The 25,569-nt window shown below is 43.0% G+C and overlaps 1 protein-coding gene across 3 annotated transcripts in view; it reads left to right on the top strand.

Annotated features, from left to right (window-relative positions):
- Nucleotides 1–25,569, top strand: part of GAS2 (growth arrest specific 2) — a 117,668-nt gene that overhangs the window by 81,636 nt on the left and 10,463 nt on the right. The window lies entirely within an intron of this gene.

Genomic DNA, 25,569 nt, shown 5'->3' on the forward strand with positions numbered 1-25,569 from the left:
TCTGATATGTAATAGCAACCTATCTGCCAGAAAGCTAGTGTAGTGGCTTCCTGTCCCCCATTGAGATGCTTCTGGCTAAACCTTCCCTCCTTGCATGCGACAGTCCCAATGAAAATGGGTCTACTCTTGATACTGAAAAGCAGCAACAACCCAGATGTGATTGGTGGCCATGTGATTAAAGTAAAATTTAGACTGAGTCTATGCTGTTGAAGAGGCAAGTTTTCAGCTCGCTAAACACTTTCTCTGACCACTTGATAACCTTTCAAAAAAAAGAAATATAGTATTTTTTGAGAAGCTGTACTCCATGATTTAGAAATGCTGTCCCTAAATGCAAGGGCTCATACATGGCCAGTTTCCTGTACCTCTATTAATTATCTATTGTCCATATGACACTCTCCTCCAACCATTACCTTCCCATATGTTCCCCTCCCTTAATCTGGATTGTCACATACTAGGTATACTCTGAAAAGGAGAGGGTATGAGAAAATCCAGACTGAGGGAGGGGGAAGTGATTGTGTTATTGCTGAGCATGTTTCAGGGTTGACTTTGGACACTGAAGACTGGTTTTCTGGGTGCAACCTGTATAAATCAGGCCCTGCCTCTGTTTCCATCTGGGTTGCATGCAAAAATAAGCCACTGATTTTAGCATGGTTGCATGAAATTGGATTTGTAAAAATAATTTAACAGTGTATTATTTGAGTTGTCATTTCAGATAAGCTGAAACATGTTTTACAAGATAGTGCAGATGAGTAATGAGAGTGGAACTTAAGCCTTTGATAGATGACATGTCACCTATACCCGTATGCCTTGTTCAAAAAGCGGTTGTATCTACACTGGATCTTGAATAGTCAAGTGGTTTGGGGAACTTTATGCTACACTTCTTAACAAAGGAACAGTTCCTCCAGTGCTGGTTTACTCACTTGAAGTCAACATGAGTCACTCCCATATGAGTTAGAACAGGATTGGACTCCAATGGCTGAGTTAGGCCAGCAGTTCTTAAATTGTTTTTCTGTGTAGTTATTTCATTGGATGGAACGGATAGCAACTTAAGCAACTGCTGTATACTAAGTCGAACCATTAGATCATCTAGTTCAGTATTGTTTATACCAGCTAGCAGCAGCTTTCCAGTTCTTAAGGCAGCGATCTCTCCCAGTTCTACTTGGAGGTGCCAGGAATTGAACCGGGGACATTCTGCATGCAGAGCATTACTCTCTCCCTGATCTACACTCCTTCTATACAACAGAATGAGTTGGATCATAAGAACCATGAGGAGAGAGAACTTTGCCACCGCATCCTCCCTGTTCCCCTGGAAAGCCACTCTTGAGAATTAGAGGAGCTTCTGGAATGGAGTGTGATGAGGTTGTCGGCTGGTGGTCCACTGATCTCTACCATGCATCTCTCCTTGCTCCAGAGGATTCTCACTTTCAGGAGAGGTGTTTTTGTGGAGATTCATGAGGCTGAAGTGGGGAGGAGAAGACAGGAAATTTCTCTTTCAATTGCTTTCGGCGGCTTGCAAATTTTGGAATCTGGCCCAAAGTTGGAGGTTTCCTCCATTTGAAATATTTAGAAAATCATTTGTGGGCCGTAGGTCTGTTAGATCCCCAGTTTCTGGCTTACAGAGGCTGCAGATTAATCTAACCTTTGTTTCTGATTACTCTTTTTGTGATTGCCATGCTGCTTCCCTTTGTATGAAGCAAAATTGGCAACAATTTGCCAGGAGCCTTTTTGTGGCCCCCAAACATTAATTGCTTATAGCTTCTCATGCACATGACATTTTTAAAAATCAGGAATGGCTAACCTCACTTGGCCTGAAGACCACATTCACCCTTGGTCAACCCTCTGGGGAGCACATGTGACTACCCACACCTTGTCATGCACAGGCGACACATGCAAGCAGATGCTCACAAAGGTACAGTGTGTCTTCCTCAGCTGATCTGTTTAAACTAGCTGAAGGCTGTCGTGTCTCTCTGCTCATCAAATGATTACTTTGCTGACCAGGGAGAAATCTATTTGCATCCTCATCAGGGCACCCCAGTACTGTGTCTCATTTATTTTCTTTCTTTCACCATTGTCCCCAAAATTGGTGGTGTCTTCAGGGATGCAGAAAAATGGGCTTGGGGGCTAGATTAGGACCCACAGTGGAGGTTAGCCGTCTCTGATTTAAATGTCTGAGCATGTTTAGGATTCTTCTCCGTCTGTAAAGCTAAAGGAGTTATCTAGATGCTAACTCACACGCCATACTTTAGCAAGGAAAGGCAGTGCAGTTGCTAAGGAAACAGAGCAAGGACATTTCTTTGGGGATTTACTATATTAACAGGGGCTTGCTTGCCTTTCTGTTTCTCCAGAAGTGTTGTTATAATGTCATGAAGACTGACAGCATTGAAATCCAATAAATAAAAAATTACATTTACTGCACAAATAACCAGGCAGTATAACAATTCTGAAGGGCTCCATTAGGTAGGTAAAAGATGAAAGAAAATATAACCAAAATGCAACAGGTATTAGTGTTATTGATGGTGTTTATTATGCATACAACACCAGCAGTGCACATGACACTTTACAAAGACACTTAGGCCTTGTCCACGTTTCTGCTTCTCCCCTTCTTAGAAAGCATGGGGTCAGGAAGTTTTCTGCTTGCCCCTTGCTATCTAGGTGTGAGTCTGAGCAATTTTGCCATTGCCCTGCTGCTTTCTCCTGGAAAACCCACTCTGTAATGATAAATTAGAACAAATGGCAATCTGCAGGAAACCTGATTGCCATTTGCTCTGAATCAGCACTAAATAATGCGTTTTCCCGGGGGAAACACAACTGTGGATAAGCCCAGAAATGTTACTGGACTAAAAGCCGGGGAGACAATGGGAAACAGAGGATGGGAGGAACAGAAAGGGCAGATGTATCAAGAATTGAATATGAAGAAATGATGTGCCATCCACACACATACACATATATATGCAGGCAGAGCAATCCTAACCTGGCCTGCAGGAGGAGGATCAGAGAAGTGCTGTCTCCTGCTTCTCAGAATGGAAACTGGTGATGGGAGAGCATGGTCTCCATGGGGCTGTCCCTGAATTAGTCTGGCCCAACTCATAGCCGTGGACATGCTTTGGACCTGGTGTTCACTTCTATGGTTGTTGGTGATCTGACACTAAGTCAAACACCTAGCTTGGTTGTCCTAGGGGATTTTAACATCCATGCCGACACGACCTTACAAGGGGCCGCTCGGGACTTCGTGGAAAGCATGGCCTCCACGGGGCTGTCCCTGAATAAGTCTGGCCCAACCCATAGCCGCGGACATGCCTTGGACCTGGTGTTTACCTCTATGGATGTTGGTGATCTGACACTAAGTAAAAGCGAAACTAAAGAAGTGCCATGGTCAGATCACTTCCTGGTGCAACTGGACTTCTCCGTGACCCTTCCCCTCTGCAGGAAGGTGGGACCGATTCGGATGGTCCGTCCCCGCCACTTAATGGATCCAAATGATTTCCAGAGAGTGGTAGGGGATGCTTTATCCCATGTTGATGGCCTTTCAGCTGATTCCCTGGTGGCCCGCTGGAATGTGGAGTTAACCAGGGCTATTGACTGTTTGGCTCCGAAGCGCCCTCTCCAATTGCATGGAGCCCGGACAGCCCCGTGGTTTTCCCCGGAGCTGAGGGCGATGAAACAACCGTTGAGACAGCTAGAGCACCGGTGGCGGATAACTCATTCTGAAGCTGACCGGACACGGGTTAGAGTTAAATGTCGTGCCTACTAAGTGGTGGTAGCGACAGCGGAGAAGACTTTCTTCACTGCCTCTATTGCATTTGCAGAAAACAGCAGCAGGAGACTCTTTCAGGTGGTTCGCAATTTAGCGGAACCACCTGCTTCATTGGGGCCCAGTACAGGCCACATGATCTCCTGCAATGATTTTTTTGCAGATAAAGTCACTCAGATTCGGGAAGAGGTAGACTCCACCGTGGGAGCAGGGCCAGGGCGGGAGAGTGCTAGAGTCCTGTCTAGTCAAGTTGCATGGAATCAATTCCAATCTGTTACCTCCGAGGATGTGGAGAGGCTGCTTGGACGAGTGAAACCAACCACCTGTCTCCTTGATCCTTGCCCATCCTGGCTTATAAAAGCTAGCCAGGAAGGGCTGGGCGATGGGCTTCACGGGGTGGTGAATGCTTCTCTCTGTGAGGGAATCTTCCCAGACCGGCTGAAAGAGGCAGTTATCAAACCGCTTCTTAAAAAAACATATTTAGATGCGCCCAATATGGCCAACTATCATCCAGTCTCAAATCTTCCATTCTTGGGCAAGGTGATTGAGTGAGTGGTTGCTGAACAACTCCAGGCATGCCTGGAAGAAGCGGACCATTTGGATCCCTTCCAGTTGGGATTCAGTCCTCATCATAGGACTGAAACTGCCTTAGTCGCACTGGTCGATGATCTCCGGCGGGCTAGGGACAAAGGTGAGAGCTGTTTCCTAGTTCTGCTGGATCTCTCAGCGGCTTTTGACACTATCGACCATAACATCCTTCTGGACTGTCTAGAGGGGCTATCTTCTATGGCAATGAACTGTTTTGGATCTTAAGCTGCCTCTGTGTGGTGACCGGAACTGAGGGCAAGTTCCACTGCATGGGTACCTCAGCTCAGTTTCCCAACACTATCAACATTACCTGTGTAGATGGCTTAGAGGTAGGATCGCAGTCTTAGGCGTCATTTTGGAATGTTTTGGGAATAGTTTTTTTTAGTTTTCGTTTTGGGGGTGGGGTGGGGGGTTGGAAGCCTTTTTAAAATCACTCAACAGTTTCTGTTTTGGTAGTCTGAAGTTTAGTACCTTATTTCCAGTGCATTTCATTGTTTTTCTCCCTTTCATCAGAGTAGTTGATCTCATATGTAAGATACTTTGCATATGATGTCTGTGCTCTTTTTGAGGCATAAATGTTTCCTTTGAAACTGATTCTGTTGCTGAATAATGTGTTTAACTCAGGAATCAATTATCAGCTTTTTGAAATTTACATTTTCACCTTGATCCAGCTAAATATTTACATGCACCCCATTAAAACCCATGAGACTTCAATTAGTCATGACTAATTTGCTCCATTGTCTCATATAATGCCATTCTCACTCTTATGTGGAGGCAAATTTGCCACTCTCTCATCACTCCAGGGGAGGTCTCAAATGATTTCTCCCTGGGGAGGAGTGTTGGGGTGGTATGAGTGGATAACTAGCCAGTTTGGATGAGGAAGGAACAGGGATATATATTCCCTGTTCTGTTGTTGTGCCCACCCTTCCTCCTTTTTGCAGTGTGGACTTTGCCAGTCACCTGTTGAAGGGGCTGAGTAGGAATATTTAGGGGAGCCTCCAATTGGCCTCTTTTTTGCCTTCTCCACTCTTTTGGAGTGGTGCAATTTATTGTCACTCAGGCCTTTAGTCTGGACAGGAAAGACAGTTTAAGATCTGGGGACCTTTAATCCTGTGGCATTGCCCTACACTGTATTTGCTTAGTGAGTGACAGGGGTGCCCAGTGGGCTGAACATGTGCATCAGGGTGAACGCCAAACAGATGGGGCCACAGTGTCCTTGTCTGATTCACAGATCCAAAGTTTGTGTAGCAAGGAGGAGGAATTTCTTAACCATGGTTGTTGCAGGGCACAGGTAGTGACTTCCGTCACCTTAGGAATTGGGAGGGAGATGATCCCCCCCTAAGTAGGGAAACTTCCTGCTCAGACTATGTTTTGTTTGGTTGAATTGGACTAAGTTAGGCTACTTGGTTTTCTCTGCAGATTCTTAGGTTTTCCATAATGTTAACTGAAAGTGGTGTCTCAAGTCTTCCTTGGAGTGGGTGTGATGGCAATTATGGTCTCATAATTCATTTTAGCTGAATTAGACCCCTTATACATTAATTTTGTTGGTTTGGCTTCCTTTTATGCCTTCAGACAGTTCTTTAAATCATTGCTTCTGTGTTCTATGTATGTATTTTATACTCTTTTTTTCATCAAGAGGTAATGGGTAACCAATTTCGTAGCCAAAATTTATGAAGGATATGGGAAACTTGAAAGAACTCAGAGGAGAGTATGAAGGTATTGAATGAAGGTAATGCAGAAAGCATGTTGAGCATTGGAAAAAAAATTTCACACACTTAAATATCTTAGAAACGGACAACTGTTCTTCACTATCAGCAAAAAAATTGCAGAAAGATATAGGTCTGAATCGGATCATTCCTTCTGCTGGTCACATCTTGGGTTCTTTCATGGAAGGAATGCTTCATCGTCTTGTACTGATGGCATCAATATACTGGAATGTCTTGCTGCTGACATCTACTGATCCTTTTAATAACCTTCTATGATTGTAAATCCTCACACTGTCACAACGTAATGACTGTGTTTAGTGAAAGAAACATATGGCAATATGAACCTTGCAGTTTTGTACATGAATGTAGCAGCTTATAGGATCAGACAGCCAAATCCATGCAAGAACCAAAATGCTGACCTTACACAATCTCTGCAGTCCAATGCAGTCCTTTCAGGCAGAGGAAGGCACACCAAACCTCTCCTTCTACATTGGTTCTGTACTGGAACATCCTGAGAGCAATCAGATTTGCTGTAATAAAACTCTGAGCCCAGGTTTTGTGAAAACAAAGCAATTCTGAGCAGGCTTTCTTTTAATTAATCATGGATGGGTTTGATATTATGGATATTTACATGGAGAAGGCTGTACCAAATTAGTCATGTAAAATGTCTTATCAAATGCAGGAATGCTACGCTCTGGGCCGCTGCAGCTAAAATGAATTGTTAGAACAAGACTACACAATTAAGCCCATCACAAGTGTACAATCTCTGCATATTGGAGCCTTTTCTACATTCAGTTTTGACATCAACCTTTGTCTCTATTGTATTCTCCACCTCTTTTCCTTCTTTATTTTCTCCTACGTGTTCTTTTCGGGTAACATCTATAAATGTGCTTTGGGTTTTACAATGCAACCATCATTTCCTTTCTTACTGTTTGTAAATGAGTCTTCTGTCTGTCCACCTGTTTGACAGGAAAAAGAAAACCAATGGATTAGTTTCCTGTCTCACAACTGTGTGCTGTTTCTTGTGATTAGAGTTGCACATCTCAACATGCCTCACCATTGTTTGTTCATGAAAGTTGCAAGGAATTATTAATTTGTTGTAGCAAAGCCCTAGGTTCAGATGGAAAAGTTTCTCTCTCCCCCCCCCTCTCTCTCTCTGAAAAGGAATTATTAATGAATACTCTGTATCTTGCTTTTTCATCTGCTATGAGACCAAAACAGCTTACTGCAAAGCCATAACACAACGCCTTAAAATTACTCAAACAGAGTATAATTCTAAAGAATCTAACACATATTAACACAGCAGCAGCATATTAAAAAACAACCATTAGCACCATAGTTACAATGACCTTGGATTTGCATGCTCCCTTTCCTCTGGTGCAGTTGTGAGGAGGAGTTTTGGAATATTTGCTTTCCCTTTTTCATCATCCAAGGTTTAGTGTATCATTCAGGTCCTATTCTGTGGCTGCTGTGAAGTTTAACAGTTGGGGGGGGGTTAGACATCTTGCTCTTTGAAGGTGAACTGTGAGGGGAGGTGGTGAAGAGGTTTGGGAAAGGTGTGGGGAGAGGAGGGGTGTGAGGTGTAAAGTAGGGCTGCCATATGTCCAGGTTTTCCTGGACACATCTGGGAATTGAAGCTCCAAAATGGGGTTTAGCGGGGGGATTAAAAAAAAAAGAAAAGGCAAAATGTCCGGGAAAACCCTGACATATGGCAGCCCTTTTCACAAGTGGCAATTTCAAGTAATTCAATAAGTACCGAGGGGGTGTTTTCTCCACTCTCTCTTCTGCCCCTCCACCCCACCCCGCGTGAGAGATGCCAAAGGAGCGCAAGGCTCAGAAATCTCTTGCTCCCCGATGAGCTCGCTTGCTTGGTGGAGCCTGGGTGCGGCTGCATTCATCAGAAGGTGCTATGAAGGAACCTCTGCCCCAGCGGTGATGGCTGTGAGTTGTAGCTCTGCTCACTGCCCACCTCCCTTGAAGCGACTTCGCAGAAGCCCATCCCACAGCCGCTTCTCTCTCTGCCTACCACAAACTAGAGCACCACCTTGCTCCACTTTGTGTGCATGTCAGGGTTCAGGAATCTGTCCCCACCCCCCATGGCAGGCTGCCAGTAATAGGTAGACAAAGCTCTTACCAATGTCGTTCATTCAATATTCACAGAGAGAGGCTTAGAAATGTTGCCTCTTGGAATAATTGTGTTGCTCTGAGTAATCTCCTCTCCCCTTCCCTTCTCAGTCATCAACAGCATCACCCACTTTACGGTGGCTGCTTAGGCCATTTGTTTCTTAGCTTTTTGCTCTCCCACTTTTACTGCTCGCCAGGTTCTGGGCAAAGGGGGGTCTGGAATGCTTTCTAATGATAACGTGTCAGCCAACTGCTCCGGCTCTGTTTCTCCCCCCTCCTCTTCTCCCATTATTTCCCAGCTTTGTCCCTTTCCTATCTCTGAACCATGACCTTCTGCAAACCATTGCTGTAAATCTATACTGTCTTCCTCTTCTCAGGAAGGTTGAGGAGGGAGAGAGAGGCGGTCTCCACCATTTTTCCTCAGTCCAGTCCCTGACAGTGCAGCACCGAGGGGCTGCCCAGCAGTGACTCCACTCTGTGTATCTTCTCCCACTGCCACTAGGTTGTTGGTACAGCCATTAAAATGAGTATGTTCATTTCAATCCTTCTCTCTCTCTCTTTTGAAGCAAAATGGGTGGCTGTAGTTATTATGAGCTACAAATAGTAAAATGACCATAACAAATGCGCTTAGAAAACATTGCTTACTTTTCAACCATTTAATCTTGATACAGTCCAGCCATAGGCACCTGAACAAATGCTCAATAAAAGGAAACCGTCATATAACGTGTGTAAGCTTTGTGCAAGCCAGTCAGGATGAATGTTCAATAAACAGGTTGTCTGGACAATTTAGGATCAGCCGCGACTACCAGGAATAACAGAATGATATGCTTGGAGAAACACTGTCAAAATAAGTTCACCTGTATGCGCTGAGTTGGACATGACACATACTGACACTGCTTTAAAGGACTTGTCTGAAAATCTTCAAAGAAGGTTCAGCAGGCCAGTTCTTTGAGAGTGTATTTTTATTCTATTTTTATTCATACACAGCTGACCAGAGGCGCTGTCTTGCATCCAATATTGGGGAGGGGCAGCATGTGTCACATACATGTTGCTTGTCACATGTGTGTGACATCATATGCACAATGCACTCTTGATATCACAGCATTGGGAGGAGGCTGAGGAAGGAGCCCAGCTTCACAGCTTCCTCTCTCATGCTCAGGAGGGGCCAGCCATTGAACCACTCCATGCTCAGCCTCCTCTGCCCCCTCAACATTGAGGGAGCCCAACCCCCTGCCAGCAAATATTAAGGCGGCCTAGGAATTGGTATGTCTGCAGCTGACTTATTATCAAGTGGTTTTTACAACTGAATTTTCCTTTTCAGGAAAGATATACCTGGCATCTGGCTTCAATTTTAGATTAGCCACAAGTCACAGACCAGTCACTTAAACTCTATGCCCTTTTGATGACAACCTTATTAGTGTATAATGAATCTTAATTCAGAGCATTTGGATACTCTTGAGTGGAAACTGCAGTTGAAAAGCAAACCAGCTCCCGTAAGGGTTATTATTGTAGGACAATTCTCTTCATTAAGAAAATGTTCTATTACCATCTCTCTCTTAACTAACCAATTTTGAGTGTATTGTGTGCATATTGTGCATTTAACTGGTCAGCGAGAGCTACATATATAACCGCAGCCTCATTTTTTTCTTATGTTTTGTATTTCTGCTCACTGTTCTCTGCTGGAACTGAATCTTCTTAAGGCTGTAGTCTGTGCACATATATGGGGGAGAAAGTCGTGTTTTGTTCAATGTGACTTTCTTCTGCCAACCGCGAGCTAGAGCACCTGAGAGAGACCAGATGCACCTGAGAGAGGGATAGTCATGAAAAAAAGTTCATGTATCCACATTTCATAGTTTTCTGTGATTGTTTGCAGCAATTGCTTCCCAGCTTAGGTACTTTTGCAAAGCATTATGAAAGGGATTAATCACTACATGATCCCATCCAATCAGAGGTCTAGTTGACTATGTGACAGTATCATTAAGGTCAGTTAAAACTCTCCCTGTAAGAGGAAATGTACCCTCATTGCCCAGACTAACACTCCCTGTTTTGCTGTTGCATGGAAAGACCCTGTATAAAACTATCTGTAATGTTTAATAATGCATTTATTAAACAGGACTAGTTGGAGCAATTGTAGATGAAAATGCACATCCTAATGAGTGTAATGCAATTTGGGTGGACAAGGACTGCATTTGCATGTGCATCTAAGTACTGTTTTAATACTTCGTTGAGTGGCTGGGACAACCGAATCAGAAGGATGGCATATAAATAATAAAATTATCTTTGCTGGTGTTGGTGTTATTCACATTCTGGACCAACTAGTCAATCACATGCAACAAATGCTGGTCACGGAAGGATCGGCCTGGTTGCTTTGGCAATGGGAGAATTTTAACTATTTTCCTGATGCATGCCCACTTCTGATCGGTTTTGCACTCTTTCCCCATGAGCTGTGAAATGTTGCTAAAAGGTGAGTAGATCTTTTGCAAGAAGGTGAAAATGTTTGAGTATTTTGGCTCTGCATGACAACAGAGGACAAAGTTAGCTTTCCTTTGCAGATGAGAACTGGGTAAACAGTAATTATTTTTCTCTTTCCTTCTGTCAGGTAAATGACAAAATGTTTCATTTTTTGTTTTGTGTTCTAAAGAACCAGAGCACCAGCTGCTACTTGCTATCTGATAGCTCTCTAACAATGAACAGGAATAATTTTCTATAATAATCTGGATTCCCTTTTAAACCAGAGCATCAAAGAAAAGTCTGTGAATGTATCATAAGGGAGCTATAAGTAGGATTGCCAGTATTTTTATGGCCCTGGGACTCTGTGTCTTCAACAGCAACCTGAGCCACATAAATTAAGCAGGTCCATCTTCCATTTGAGAAGATCACCTAAACCCACCCCTAAGCCTATGTGTGTCTTCAGGCTAGAAGATGGGGAGCACACTGAATTTTCATAGAAATTCCCAAATGCTTCCAATATTCCAATAAGTATGTTTGCTTACATATTATATTTGTCTAAGGCTGCAATATACACTTATTTGGGAGTATGCTTTACACAGTAAAGACACACAAAACTGGAATGTAAAACAAATAACATTATATAGCCTTTACAATCCATATGCTATTAGAACTTCCAGATCAGGAAATGAGAACATGAGGAGTTATTCTTCATTCTGTCAGAGCAAAGTATGTGTGTGGGGAGGAAGGGATGAGAGGAGCAGAAACTAAGTTGACAGTTGGCAGTAGAAATGGCAGCTGCAAGTTTAGAAAGAATAATAAACTTGTTGCATTGATGCTGCAACTTGAGTCAAACTTTGGTATATGGAGTATCTCTTTGCATTTATTACTTATTTACTATCTTTTGAAAAAATGCTTATGAATCTCAAAGCAATAATAAAATATCCATGTACTATAAGGTAGGATATCAAGAGGGAATGTTTATATAAGCCACGTGTTACAGACTAACAAATAAGAAAGCAATGACCGTCTGAGGGTAGTGATATGCAGGAGAGAAAGGGAACAGAAAAAGTATTTAAAAATGACAGTATTTCTGAAAGATGTCTCATTATGCAATTCACTATCATTTGTCCCATTCTCTTAATGTTTTCCTCAACATGAGCCAATTTAAGTGAGAAGTGGGCTGATTTCAATCTCAATCAGTCTGCATATTTTTCTAGAATGTGGATTGGCCACCTGTATGTTTTAAATTTGCAAAGCAAGATTGCATATTCAGGCTGTCTTAGCAATTAAGACATGAATATGTGTTAGGTGATTCTGAGCTTGCTAGGTCAGACCAAGCATTACAGTCATACCTTGTATCCCAAATGCCTTGCAAGTTGAACTTTTCCTTCCTGCAAACCTGGATGTGAGTGTTTCTGTTTGCAAACGTTCTTTGGAACCCGAACGTCCGACGTGACTTCTGTGGCTGCAGGAGCTTCCAGGAGCCATTCAGAAGCCGTGCCTTGGTTTTCAAATGTTTGGAAGTCTAACGGACTTCCGAAACGGATTCTGTTCAACTTTCAAGATATGACTGTATTTGTAAAAAACATAAACAATAGCTAACACATATTAGGTACTCCACTAGAAACTGTCCAGCAGTGTGGACCAAAATCTGCCATTTACACAGTTCCTGATCAAAGGGGTTTAAATCTGCTGCCTTCATAAATGGGCATCTTTAGGAATGCAATTGTAGGATTTAGCTACATAGTCCAGTGGTTCTCAACCTGTAGGTCCCCAGATGTTGTTGGACTACAACTCCCATCATCCCCGAGCTCTGGCCTTGCTAGCTAGATGTGATGGGAATTGTAGTTCAACAACACCTGGGGACCCACAGGTTGAGCAAGGCTGACATAGTCAGTGTCTGCCCCCCCCCCCCAATCCTTATTGGATGAAATATTGAAGCCTGATTTGCTCACTCTGACAAAAAAATCATTGGAGTAAAAACTGATTTGGCTATAATGTTCCTTGTTGTTTGGGAAATGCCTTTTGGCTTTCTAAGCAGATCAATATTTGATTTGTGTAAGCCTTATTGCAACGGTTGTAGAATTATGTGCTACAAACATGAAACATATAATTAAACTTTGGGTGGTGAATGTTTTCATGTATGGATTTGAAAAGAGCTTTGCACAATGTTCTTAAACCACCAGAAAAATCTCCCTTTAAAACCTTTGCTGCAGAGCATTTGCAGAAAAGTGGAACGCATTCTTGAGCCATGTTGACATCATAAAGCCTATGGCACTTTGGCTTTCTTTCTTATTAGGGTTTCTTTTTCAGCAGAGATGTCCTAACTTATAATTATATACATCAGAAGTTTAAAACACTGGAGCATTCATAAGGAGATGGAATTGCCTTTTCAAAATATATTGCTTTAAGGGATCTTTGATTTATAGGATTGCTTCTAGCAGAAACATTTGAACATATAAACGAGAAGGCGCTGCATAGAGAAACTTAGAAAGGACGTAATTACATGACCACCCTCTGAAAGTATTTCTACAGGAATGCCATCTCAGAATCATGTGTGGTCTTTCCTGACTGTTCCAAGGCAGCAAGGAAGGAGGGTTGGTATACACCAGCAATTCAGTTACTCCATTTCCCCAATCACTCTGTCACCATATCAGCTACACCAGAGCTCTCCAAACTATGTGTCACGACATGTTAGTGCCTTGGCTGCAGTGTGTAGGTGTGTCGCACAAAAGCTCCCCACACTCCTCCTAGGGTTGGAAAGGGTTACTTTAACCTTCGGTTTGCTAGTAAAACTGAATTACTGTGTTGCAAAATGATGCATGTCTAAAAAGTGTGTCATCAACTTGAAAAGTTTGGAAAGTTCTGAGCTACACTGTATTTGAGTTTGCTTCCTCTCCTCAGAATATCAGCTCAGTATGTGCTCAGAGAACACCTGCAGCCAACATCTCCGAACCTTGCATATATTCACTACCCTCTAAGGGCTGATTCCACACTTCCACTTGTGCTGTGCCTAGAAAGCACAGGTCCAAATGCTTTTCTGCTTGATCCACATTTTCTAGACGTGGGTACAAGCAGTTTTCCTCTTGCCCCACTCCCTTCCAAGGGAAAACCCACTGTTTAGTGATAAATCAGAACCACCACGCACACTTCTTCAGATATCTGTGCCAAAACCAGGCCAAAACCCCAACTGAAATGGATCTGCATGATTACTATTACTTCTCTGAGATGCTTCTGATATCTGAAGAAGTGTGCATGCACACGAAAGCTTATACCCAGAACAAACTTAATTGGTCTTCAAGGTGCTACTGGACAATTTTTTAATTTTTTAATTTATTTTGACTTAATCGTATGCTACTGTAAATCACTCAAGCATTTCCCAGGTCCACTGAGACATGAAAAGTTCTGAAAAAAAGTAGTTCAAAACATCTAGAGGACATGAAGCCAGGGAAGGCTGGGCTAGGGTGAATGACCACAACAGCCAATGTCTTACCTGATAGGCAAATTTACAAGGTTAGTTCATTATTCCAGATGTCGGTTTCTATAGTGATTGTGGTGCTAAATTAGGAAGTGAAATCAGGAAGCACCTCAGAGAAGTAATAGTAATCTTGCAGGTCCATTTCAGTTGGGATTTTGGCCTGGTTTTGGCACAGAAACTGCTCTGGTTGCCTTTTGTGATTACGTCTGTCGGGAAAATAACAGGGGAAATATGTCCTTGTAAATGCTGCTTGACGTCTCAACAGTTTTTGATACCATAGTATCCTTCTGGAGCATCTGTTTGAGTTTGGGGTAGGTGGCACCACTTTGCACTGTGTCTGGCCCTACTAGGATGGTCACTCCCAGAGGATGATGCTTGGGGAATGCTTATCAGTCTTCAATGTGGAGTTCCTCAGGGCTCAATTTTATCCCCTATGCTATTTAACATCTACATGAAACCGTTGAGTGGGGTCATCCATAGTTTTGGAGTACATTGTCAGTAATGTGCTGATGGCACACAGCTCTCCTTCTTCTTTATATCTTCAGGTGTGGCAATGGATGTGCTAGACTGTTGTCTTTCTTCAGTAATGGACCGGATGAGAGTCAGCAGACTGAAGCTCAATCCAGATAAGACCTAGGCATTGTTAGTGGGTGGTTCCCTAGATCACATGAGTGGGAGGTTGCGTGCTCGTGATTGGTGGGTTACACGCTGTCAGGGCTGCCTCAGGTCCCAGCTCACAAGAGACCAACGCCAAGTCCAGTTTATATACAAAGATGTTTATTGCAGTGTATTGTACGCTCCACAGCCGAGGCGCGCAGCCCCACGTCTGTTACGCTTAGACCGCTGAAGTCCCCTCTGAGTCAGTCCCTCCTCTGCACCAGTTTAAGAGGGCTGTGCTGCTCCACCTCTTCCTTTCTTTCCTTTTCCACAGGGTCTTCCTGCCCCCTGGGGTTTCGCCCCTCCTGGATTCCCCTGACGCGGAATCCCCAGACAGCTCTTCCCCCCTCCTGCGTGCTTTGGGACCTGGCTCCTCCTCCGGGCTCCCTGTTCTTCCGCGCGCCTCCACATTTGAACTTGGCGCACGTTCGCAACCTCTAACCTTCCTCTTGACAGTTACACTACTCCCTGCACTACTCCCCTCCCTTTCCGGGAGGATGTCTTGCTCCGATCTTCCCTCCCTCTCTGCTTTCGGATCTGCTTCCCCTGTCACACTGGAATCTCCACCCCCTTCACTGCGCTCTGGCGGAGAAGCCGGTCCCGACTCCCAGCTCCCAGCTCCCACTTTGAGTTCCCCTGCTGGTCCCCTGCTCCTGACGAGTCCCCCCTGTGACTCCCCCTGGCCTTACCACAGGCGCCCCCTTCTGGGAATCCTCCGATTCACTTGAAAGACTCATGGAATCCCTCAAGTCATTGTCATCCTCTTCCTCGCTGTCCTGGGATTCTTCCCCCTCGCTCTCCGTCTCCTCCCTCACCTGTGCCTCTGTCCCTGAACCCCTGACACACGCCCTCTGAAGGAACAGGTACAAAGCTTAGGCATACTCCTGGATCCTTTGCTGTCACTTGAGGCTCAGGTGGCCTCAGTTGCACAGAGTGCCTTCCCTCAGCTTTGGCTGGTGGCCCTGCTGTGCCCCTACCTGAACAGGTATAGCCTAACTTCTGTTGTCTATGCTCTGGTAACCTCTGGGTTACATTGCTGCAATGCGTTATATGTAGGGCTGCCTCTGAAGACAGTTAGGAAACTTCAGCTGGTGCAGAATTTGGCAGTTAGGTTGCTCACTGGAACAAGACGGTTTGATCATATTACACCAATCCTGCCTGACCCCGCTGGCTGCAGTGGCGTAGCGTGGGGGGTGCAGGGGGGGCCAGCCGCACCGGGCGCAACATCTGGGGTTAGGGCAAATCCACAGGTTAGGGGGCGCAAATCCACGGGTTAGGGGGCGCAAATTACTTGCCTTGCCCCGGGTGCTGACAACCCACGCTACGCCACTGGCTGGCTGCCAATTAGTTTCCAGGCCCAATTCAAAGTGCTGGTTTTGACCTATAAAGCCTTAAATGGCTGAGGACTACAGTTCCTCAAGGTCTGCCTCTCCCCATATAAATTGACCCAGACTTTGCAGTCATCATTTGAGGCTCTTCTTCATGTACTGCCAGTAGCAAGCATTTTCATGTCAACACCATGTTAATTGATTAATCTGTCATTTATTATATAATCTGGATTTGCCTGTTCATGCTGCTGCTACTGCTGTTGTTAGTACTACTACTGTGAAGAGTGGTGACTTTGGGTGTCAGAAGCATTAACAATCGCAATATCAGTATGTCAAAATTTCCAATTGTAAATAGGTTCATTTCTTTGGAGTGGTATGACTTGATCAGTGTGGATTCTACCCCCTCCCCATACAGTTAAATGTGCTTCCAGTCTTTGGCTCAGTGAATTAAAGAAGGGATGAAAAATTAATTTATATAGATGAATCCAGATACAGTATATTTATATATGAAGATGAACATTATATGCTGGTTGTAAGCTATTGTTCTGTGCGCAACTTGGATTGAATCCAGACAACTTTGCCTTGCCTTTATTGAATTTTACTCTTGTTTTTTCAGAAACAAGGCTATTTTGAGCTAATTGTTTTGGTTTGTATTACCAAACAGTTGCTTGTTATGTCATGTTGCTCACTGTGGTTTGCTAAGAGGAAAGGAAGAGAGTCATATAACATTTTGAGACATGTACAAAGAGCCCTGTTTTTAACTTTCCTTTCCCCTCCCTCCTCCCTCCTTCCCCAAGGTATATATGATTGTAGCAAGCCAAGAAAGTGATGTCATGCCCATTTAATGCTGAAAGTGTACATTGTTCCTTCACCCTGCTTCTCTCTAGAGCACACGTTGTCATATTTCTTTTTTTGGTGGTGGTGGTTTTGTAAATTCAGAATTAATGAATAGTGCCCACTTGCAGATCTGAATAGTGACATTCTTCAGTAAGCAGGGCACAAATGTAATTTCTGACTTGCTGAAAGCAGGCTCTAAGGACCATATAGCTCTCTGGTGACTGTTCACATATGCTATGACCCCTTTTTTATTGGTTCTGGAGCAGACAAGCACACTCGTGTATTCAGTCCCTCTATACCACTTGCATGTTCAGCTGAGCCCATTCACCCATCTTCAAGGCAGATGGAAATAGAATACATTTCTGATTCTTTAGGAAGTTTTTCACCTGTGTACAAGTAGGTGGGTATACCTATTGTTATTGTAAAGCACTATTCCAGTACCTTACCTTATTGGAGATTGATGTAGATATCTTTGAATAACCTAGAGGCTTACCGTATTGGCCCGAATATAAGCAGCACCCGCAAATAAGCTGCACCTTTTAGATTAAGGGGGGGGGGGGGGAGAGAGAGAGACAATACCTGAATATAAGCCGCTCCCTTAAAATTCCGCAGGCACTCGCACCCGTTCCATTTTACCGTATGTCTGTTTCAGCAGCAATATTGTAAAAGCCAATTTTTGTAAGGTTCGCGAATTTAAGCTGCACTTTAACTTTTCATGGTCGGAATTTGAAAAAAAAAAAAGTGTGGCTTATATTCAGGCCAAAACGGTATTTGGATCTTCTTGTTGGTGAATTGGGAGTGGAGATGTGTGGAGCAACACCAACCCTTTGCCTTTGCATGACTTCTGTAGCTGTGAAGCCTTCATGCATGCAGGTGAACTCACAAAACCTGCACAATCAGGATGCCAAGTCACACATAAGCCTTCCTGTGTACAGCTGAATGCTTGAAGACTTTGCTTTTGTAGACAGTTGTGCTGTTCCTGAAAAAACTAGAGTGTGGTGCTACATGGCACAATCCCACTTCCATGTTAACTAATGTGGAAGCAAGAATCGATGACTATGGTTTTAAGTCAGTTGGTGTTCTAAAAATATGTATAATTTCTAAATTGAACCAATCTGTGGTGTCCTATGGATCCTTACAAATGTCCCGTTTAAAGAGACTGAGATGGTTTTGTGGGATTTAGTCCTCGAATCATACTTGGCTCTCTGGCCCAGCTTTGCATGAGTGCTACAAAAGACACAATGGAATAGCCTTATTATGATAATTGCAGCACAAAGTAGATGGATCAGGACCATCCTTCTATGTTGTATATTAGTTTTGGTGTGGTTCAGGGGATATGTAAGCTATCTCATAGTGCCATTTGTATGGGATTTTAGAACTTCCTCACATTATGATGACTATACCATGGAAAGAATTGAAAGGAGACATATAAGACTGAAAAATATGGGCCGTGAAAAGAATAGCTTAAGAAACAGCATTTTAAGGAAGGATAGAAAAAAGATGTGGATCTGGAAAGGGAAAGGCGGTTTCTCAGATATTTGCTGGGTGATAAAAAGTAAACAACTGTGACTAAGTACACAGAGAAAATATCTTAAACTGAATGTACATTTCAGCTAATATTAAAAAGTATTTCTATCTACAAAATGAACAGTTCAGCAGTGGAAGAAGCTGTTTACACAGGATATGAAATCTTAAGTTTTGAATATTTTAATATTTAGGTGAGTATTCATTGGGAGTGGGGGCAAAGCTCTGTACTCCCTGGTTGGGATTCTTCTTCTTGCTTTGGCACATGGAGGCATTTTTGATGGATGGGGTGTTAAATTTTCTGAATGTTGGATTGGCTCAAAAAATAAATAAAAATCTAAACCCTAAGGTGTTTTTTTTTTTAAAAAAAACAACCATATAATTTGCAAGTTAATTTGAGGCAAACAAAGGAGAGTTTGCCTCTTCTATTTTTCCAAAGCAGAAAGTTTTGCTCTCTGTATGCGTAGCTCCAGAGTGCATCTCCTTCAAGACCTCTGGGATATTACATGCATCTAAATTGATGTCTCTGAATGCTGATCCCCTCTACAGGGCCCAAACAAGGCATTGTAATACAGAGACAGACTATGAGGCTGCCCCATCAGAAAGCTACTCACTACTTATTTGTGAGGAAACACCTTCTTGTCACAGGGCCAAATTCTACACCAGAATCCAGTTGTTCATGCTGAAAGGAAATAGGAGGATAAAAGCTCCCGGATACTCTGTTTCAGCAATCAGTAGGGTTTCTTTTTTCTTTTTTTGGCATTTAGAGTATATTTCTAGTCCAAGACCTTAGCCATAGTCTGTAAAGGGTTTTTCTTTTCTTTTTTATATATATAAAAAAAGAGTCTTCTAGTGTAAAGGGAAAGATATAAAACTGATGAATGTCAAGACATCCAACATTCTCAAATTTCTTACATTAGGGGATTTCAACGGGGCTCTGCCTAAATGTCTCCATGTTGCATTTGGCAGGGAGCAGCACTCTGGATGGCTAATGCTAAACTCAGATCATTTATCTTCAAATCACAAAGAAAAAATAATAATAATATCAGAGCTATAAGGCTATCAAGTACCTCCATAGTTAGGAAATGTGGTGTGTAGGGAATACGCTCTATCTCTCTTGGAACCCAGGGGTTTGATGTAAAGAAAAAGGTTGTTCATGAAAACTGACCCCTCTGTAGCAATCTAATTAGTTGGATGGATTTCAGAATTAAGTGCCTCGCTGCTTACTCATCAAGTGCCACAAGGATGAAATAGAATAAGGCTCCTCCTTCCCCTCAGCTCCTCTCCATCCTGAGGCAGAGATCTAAATTCCACATAACATAGGATAATTACATCCTTCCCCCTTTTACCCAGTTCATACTGACCATGGGGGAAAAGTTAGTTGCAAAGTCTTATCTGGCATATAGGAAAACCAGACGTATCTTTGGCAAGAAATGTTGTTCTCTTTTGTCATCTCTGGTATAAGGCCTGCTCGCTTTTAAGCAGCAATTCAATACTTCGGTCTGCATGGATTTGTATTCAGTTTTTCAATTTAATCCTATCGTTCAGAAATCAGACATATTTGAAACAAAGGTTCAACTCGCTTCCATTATGATCTTTGTGGTCACCGACTTACTAAACTCCGTTCAACTTGCCCCATTGTTCTGCATTGCATATATGCTCTGTTCACCCTGATTTTGCATTCAAATACAGAACAAAAGATGGAAAATGTTTCTTGTGACCTCTGAAGTGCATATATGGAAGATTGGCTGTGCCTTCCTCTAAATGGAGAACTAGACACAAAACATTGGTTGCGGCATAAATGCTGGCCACTGGATCCCATTTTAGGTTAGAGGTGATTCTCTTCAAATACAGTATGAGGACACAATTTGAAGTAACACTTTAAATATGCATGCATTTTTATGGCAGGTTGATATTTCCTTGACAAAGGTGGGAACCCTATTTCCTACGAAAAGTGAATTTGTGATAGACATGATATTAAATTGTACATGGCACAAAAGGATATTTCAAGGCCATGAGAAAATGGGAGGATATACTGCTCAGGTACTGGAACTGTAGCTTTTCATCCACCTTGTTAATTTCATGAGCCTCAGTGTAACTCTCTCTTCACACAGCTTTCTAATTAACCTTTAACTACTCTCAGGAAGCTCCTTTTAGTAGCAGTTGGTAACCTGGATCCCTTCCCCCACTGGGATTTGCCTAAGTAGCCTATGGATCTCTGTACGGTTAATGCTTTTCTTTTGCAATTGGAAGAGTTTCCCAAACCAATCTTTTAAAAATGCTATAGGCATCCTAACAAAAAAAAACCCAACCTTTTTCCTGGAAGAATGGAAAGAGTGGTGCTGTGTTTTTCTCATTAACGTTTTACATTTTCAGGGACTTTTTTATGTGGGGAGCTTTAGCGATTTAGCAAAAACACTAAAGACAAGTACAACATAACCCTCGGCAAGAGTGTGCAGCACAAAGGCCCGATAGGCTCTCTCTCTCTTTTTTCATTATCCTGACATTGCTAAGCAACCAAGGACATATTGCTTTGTATTCTATGTGGCATATTCTGTCATTTTTAAAGCTGCCCCCTCCACTTTAAAAGCAGTGTCATTATTGGGGACCAGAATGAATGAGTTCAAGGATATTATGACTTTCTGTTCCCTGGCACATCTTCTTTACCGGCTCACAGCTGAGGCTCAGCTAGCTTCAGACTTCTCACTTACAGGTTTAATTAAAATTTCTAGCCAGCTCAATCTGTCATTCCTGTTTTCGAAGCTGCTGCTTCAGAGAGGGAGTTCCAGGGTGCATCTGCATTGTTGAATTACATCTCCTTCTCCTTCGTCTCCCTATGTGTGTAACCCCGAGTGACAGCAAAAATATTACTTATTTATTCCTTTGCCACTTATGTGCCAAAAATGGCTTCTAAGCGGTGTACAACTATAAAATCAATATGTAATTGAAATACACAACACATCTGCACTGTGTTCAGGCCAGTTTGAATGGGAAGTATTTGGTGAAACTGAATTGTTGTTTTTCCATAAGCTTGTTCCTCTCACTAGCATAGCTTAGGAAATTACTTTGAAAAGTATCCCAGTTCTGTAATGGGAATGGGGCTGACACACACATCTGTAGGGTATTCATTTTCCTTAAACAGAAGGCTAACTCCTTGCACTAAAGCAGATTCATATGCAGACATACTTTATTAGACTGGGGAAGTGGAACCACGCTCAGTGTTTCAAATGTGGGCATACCATAGCTTTGTATAATGGCTTTGTAACACTGGCCACTTTATTTTCAAGCACTTTCCTAATGACCTTTTAAACCTGGAATCTGCCTTTTAACTGCCACTGCAAACTGAGTTGACATTTTCCTTGAGCTATCTACCCCAACTCCAGTAGTACTTGCTTTGGGGAATTGCAGTCAGTTCAGATTGCATTACAGCATATGTAAATCTGGGATCGCTTGCCCAAAAGTACTTAACTTCACATTTGCACTGGATTGCATTTGCATTTGTTGTCCATTTACTCAGTCTGGAGAGGTTCTTTTGGAATCCTTCCCCATTTGCTTTGGTTTTTACTGCCCCAAATCATTCGGTGGTGTTTGTGAACCTAGCTACCTTACTGCTCACCCCTAAGTCCAGTTCATTTATTTTCAAAGGCTTCTTGATGGATTTTCAAAATATAATTTATGAATAAGCATCAGCCCCAACAGCTGATCCTTAGAGGACCCCAATACTTGAAAAGGTCCATGCTTCCTTACCTGTGTAGCATCTCTGTTTATTATCACCCTCTGCCTCCTGGCCTTTAACCAACTACAGATCCATAGGTGTACCTGTCTCTATGCCCCAGTTTAATCAGGAGTTTTTGGAAAGGAACTTTATTAAAAGCCTTTTCAAAACAGAAGTCTGTAAGCATCAGGTCCCTTCTGCTATTATATCAATGTTCTGCAAGCCTTTATCATAACAGTCTCTTTTCCAAGCTAGCACCCTAGACTCTAACTTGAATATCCAGTGTGTTGCATGTCCACAGTGATGCAGTGGGACTAATGCTGCCATGTGTCACAGTTCAGCTCTGCCCAAACCTCACATCTGATGTCTCCTCGGATGAGGAACAAAGGGAGCAGGACCCTCCAGCAGATTTCAACACTGCCAGTGACCCTGAGAAGCCATAGAATCTGGACACCCCTGCCTCAGGACTAGAAAGCCCTACAGGAGCTGTTTGGGTTCATGGTCTGCTGTGCCTCACACAACACCCTTAAAATCTTCTTTTCCAAGACCACAGGAGAGAAGATGGTGGGTCCGGCAGGAACTTCACAGTCATTGCCAAAGTCTAGCTGTTCATGGCACTACTTGGGAGAAAGGGGAAGCACACAGAAGTACCTGCTCGGATCATGACCTCTCGTAGCAAGGAGTTGAACCTCCAGCTCCTACAGAAGCTCCGAGCCTGAGCTATCACTGAAGCAACAGCTGGGAAATGAACACTATGGAACAGCAACAGTGCAAATGATTTGCAACATCTTCCCACTCCATATGTTTAAGAGTGGCATGCTTTGCTTTGCAAAAAAACCCCAAAACCAGACCTCATTTAGGTACATGGAATTAGCTATGCACAGTTTGATCTGTTAGTTGCCCTTAGTCCCTATTGAAATCAGTAGGACTTCAGGTTTCAGTGACCCCACTAGGTTCAACCAACTTGGTCTGGATCAATCCAAGCCATCATTCTCTGGACTGTTACCCTTAATGTGTTAGCCTTTCCAAAGAATTTCATTGAAAACATTGGTATTGGCTTGAATCCTAACTTTCCTTCTGTGAGAATTGCAGAGTTCACACTGACATAATGGAGCTTTCCCTCCTCCCCCTTCCCTCCGCAGTGCAAATGGAGAGAGGAATTGGTGGAAATGATCCACATGTGTGAATGGAAGAGCAGCTTAAGATCCAAACCATTTTCTGGTATTTTTTTGCTGCCATTCATAATCATAATAATAAAACATTGTGTTTGCATTTGTGAACCCAGGAGTGCATTGCATATATGTAGATCTCTAAAAGTGTGTGTGTGTGTGTGGGGGGGGGGAAATAGGTCAATATTGCAAGGATATCTTGATTTCCATGTAGACTGGTCTGAAAATGAAGGTGTTCTTTATGAAGGCATGCTGCAGGAACCTGAGCATTCTATTAAGTGGAATTTTGGGAGTTTCTCCCCTTCTCTCCCTCCCCTCCCTACCCCTTATCTTATATCCTGCTTAGCTTCTTGGTTGGAAGCTTAAGAGCATACAGTGGTACCTTGGGTTATGAACTTAATTTGTTCCGGAGGTCCGTTCTGAACCTGAAACAATTCTTAACCTGAGGTACCACTTTAGCTAATGGGGCCTCCTGCTGCCACCGCACAGCCAGCGTGCAATTTCTGTTCTCATCCTGAGGTAAAGTTCTTAACCCAAGGTACTACTTCCGGGTTAGCGGAGTCTGTAACGAAGTGTTTGTAACCCGAGGTGTTTGTAACCCAAGGTACCATTCTAGTCTGAAAGGGATAGGGCAAGGCAAGGGGAGATTAATGAAGGGAGAAAGGGTTCAGGAAGAAAAGATCTGAAACGTTAATAAATATCTTTTTTTTTTTAAAAGATAGTGCGGACCTGTTGTTATTTATTAAATTTCTGTACCAGACAAAATGGTTCTGAAATGTATGGAGTGTATACAGCAGGGCTTTTTTTCTGGAAAAAGAGGTGCCAGAGCTTGTGGAACTTTTTTTAGGAGGAGCATCAAACGACCAAAGTTGTTGAGACCACAACACTACAGATGTGCCCAAACGCAACAAATAGGTGCCGGGACTCAGTTCCATTGAGTTCCAACTGAAAAAAAGACCTGATTAACTGTATGTAGACAGGATGGAGAATGAGAATGGGAATGTCGTCTCTCTCTCTCTCTCTCTGTGTATTGTTAAAGAATACTATTTGGTCATTCCAGGTGGGCACATAGCAAACTGGTCTTGTGCACTATTCAGGCCAGAGTGGTTGAGATGGTTGGCTTGTGCCCATAAGCAAATGAAAATTAAGACATGAGCCAACTGCTTCCACATGTGCAGAGCCACACATGATGGAATGGCTCACCTACACCTCCACTTTCCCCTAGAAAACCCCATGGTTTACCACTGAATTGGAAGAAATTGCAATCAGGTTTTTCATATCCTGGAGGAGAATGGGTATCTCAATACACATGCGTAAAGTAAAGAAGGGCTACATGGTCAGATTGGCCAGGCACATCGGTCAGGTGTGTTATAGCATAACCAGCCAAGAGTCATTTTGTGGGGAGGATTCAATAGACTCAAAAGCTTCTCCTCACCCCACTTTCTCTAGAGATGTATGCATAATGAGGGATGGTCTGTATTGTATGTTTACTTAATACACATTGCCTTATTTTTTTGACCCGTCTATATTGCAGTTCTATAATATTCAGTGGAGTAGGCCCCACTGAAATCAATGTTTCAACTGAGTAAACATGCATAGAATTGGACTGTAAGTGACTAAAAAGGTTAAAACTGCAGTCTATATTTACAGAATAAAATAACAGTCCATGAGATCTCTTAGGCTGCAATGCTTTATTCATTTACCCAGAACTAAGCCCCGGGACTTCCTTAGACATCATTAAACATGAGCAAGGCCTTATCCTCCAGCACCAAGCATACATCTTAGAAAGGTATGTAGACAGGCTACCCTTGGCAGCTGATCCTGGGGGTCTGGAGGAGGATATTCTCAAGGGGTTCTTTTGCAACATTTCCACCTATCTGACACTGTTGAAAGATGTGCCACAGGAAGATAAAAAGGCACTTTGGCACTATTATGGTTTCTCCTTTGAGTACAATGAGGAATATCATGTTTTGAAGCTTGTGCAACTAGAACCTCTGGTTGTTTTCCCAGCTCCACAGAATGCTGTCTTCCTATAGTATTCAGCACAGAAAGGACATGCTTTGTAGGCAAAACTGGGCTGAAATTAACATACTGTCTCTCACCTTACCTGCTGGTATGAAATTGTCAGATTGCATCCAGCCTCTGTGCTTTGTACACAGAGCATGTCTGCCATCCAGTGGTAGCCATCATCTTTGCAAGCTATTCCTCCGTCAGGTTAAGTTAAAAATGGTCTCCACACAA

The sequence above is a fragment of the Podarcis muralis genome, chromosome 1, assembly GCF_964188315.1.
Source record: "Podarcis muralis chromosome 1, rPodMur119.hap1.1, whole genome shotgun sequence".
Classification (NCBI taxonomy): domain Eukaryota; kingdom Metazoa; phylum Chordata; class Lepidosauria; order Squamata; family Lacertidae; genus Podarcis; species Podarcis muralis.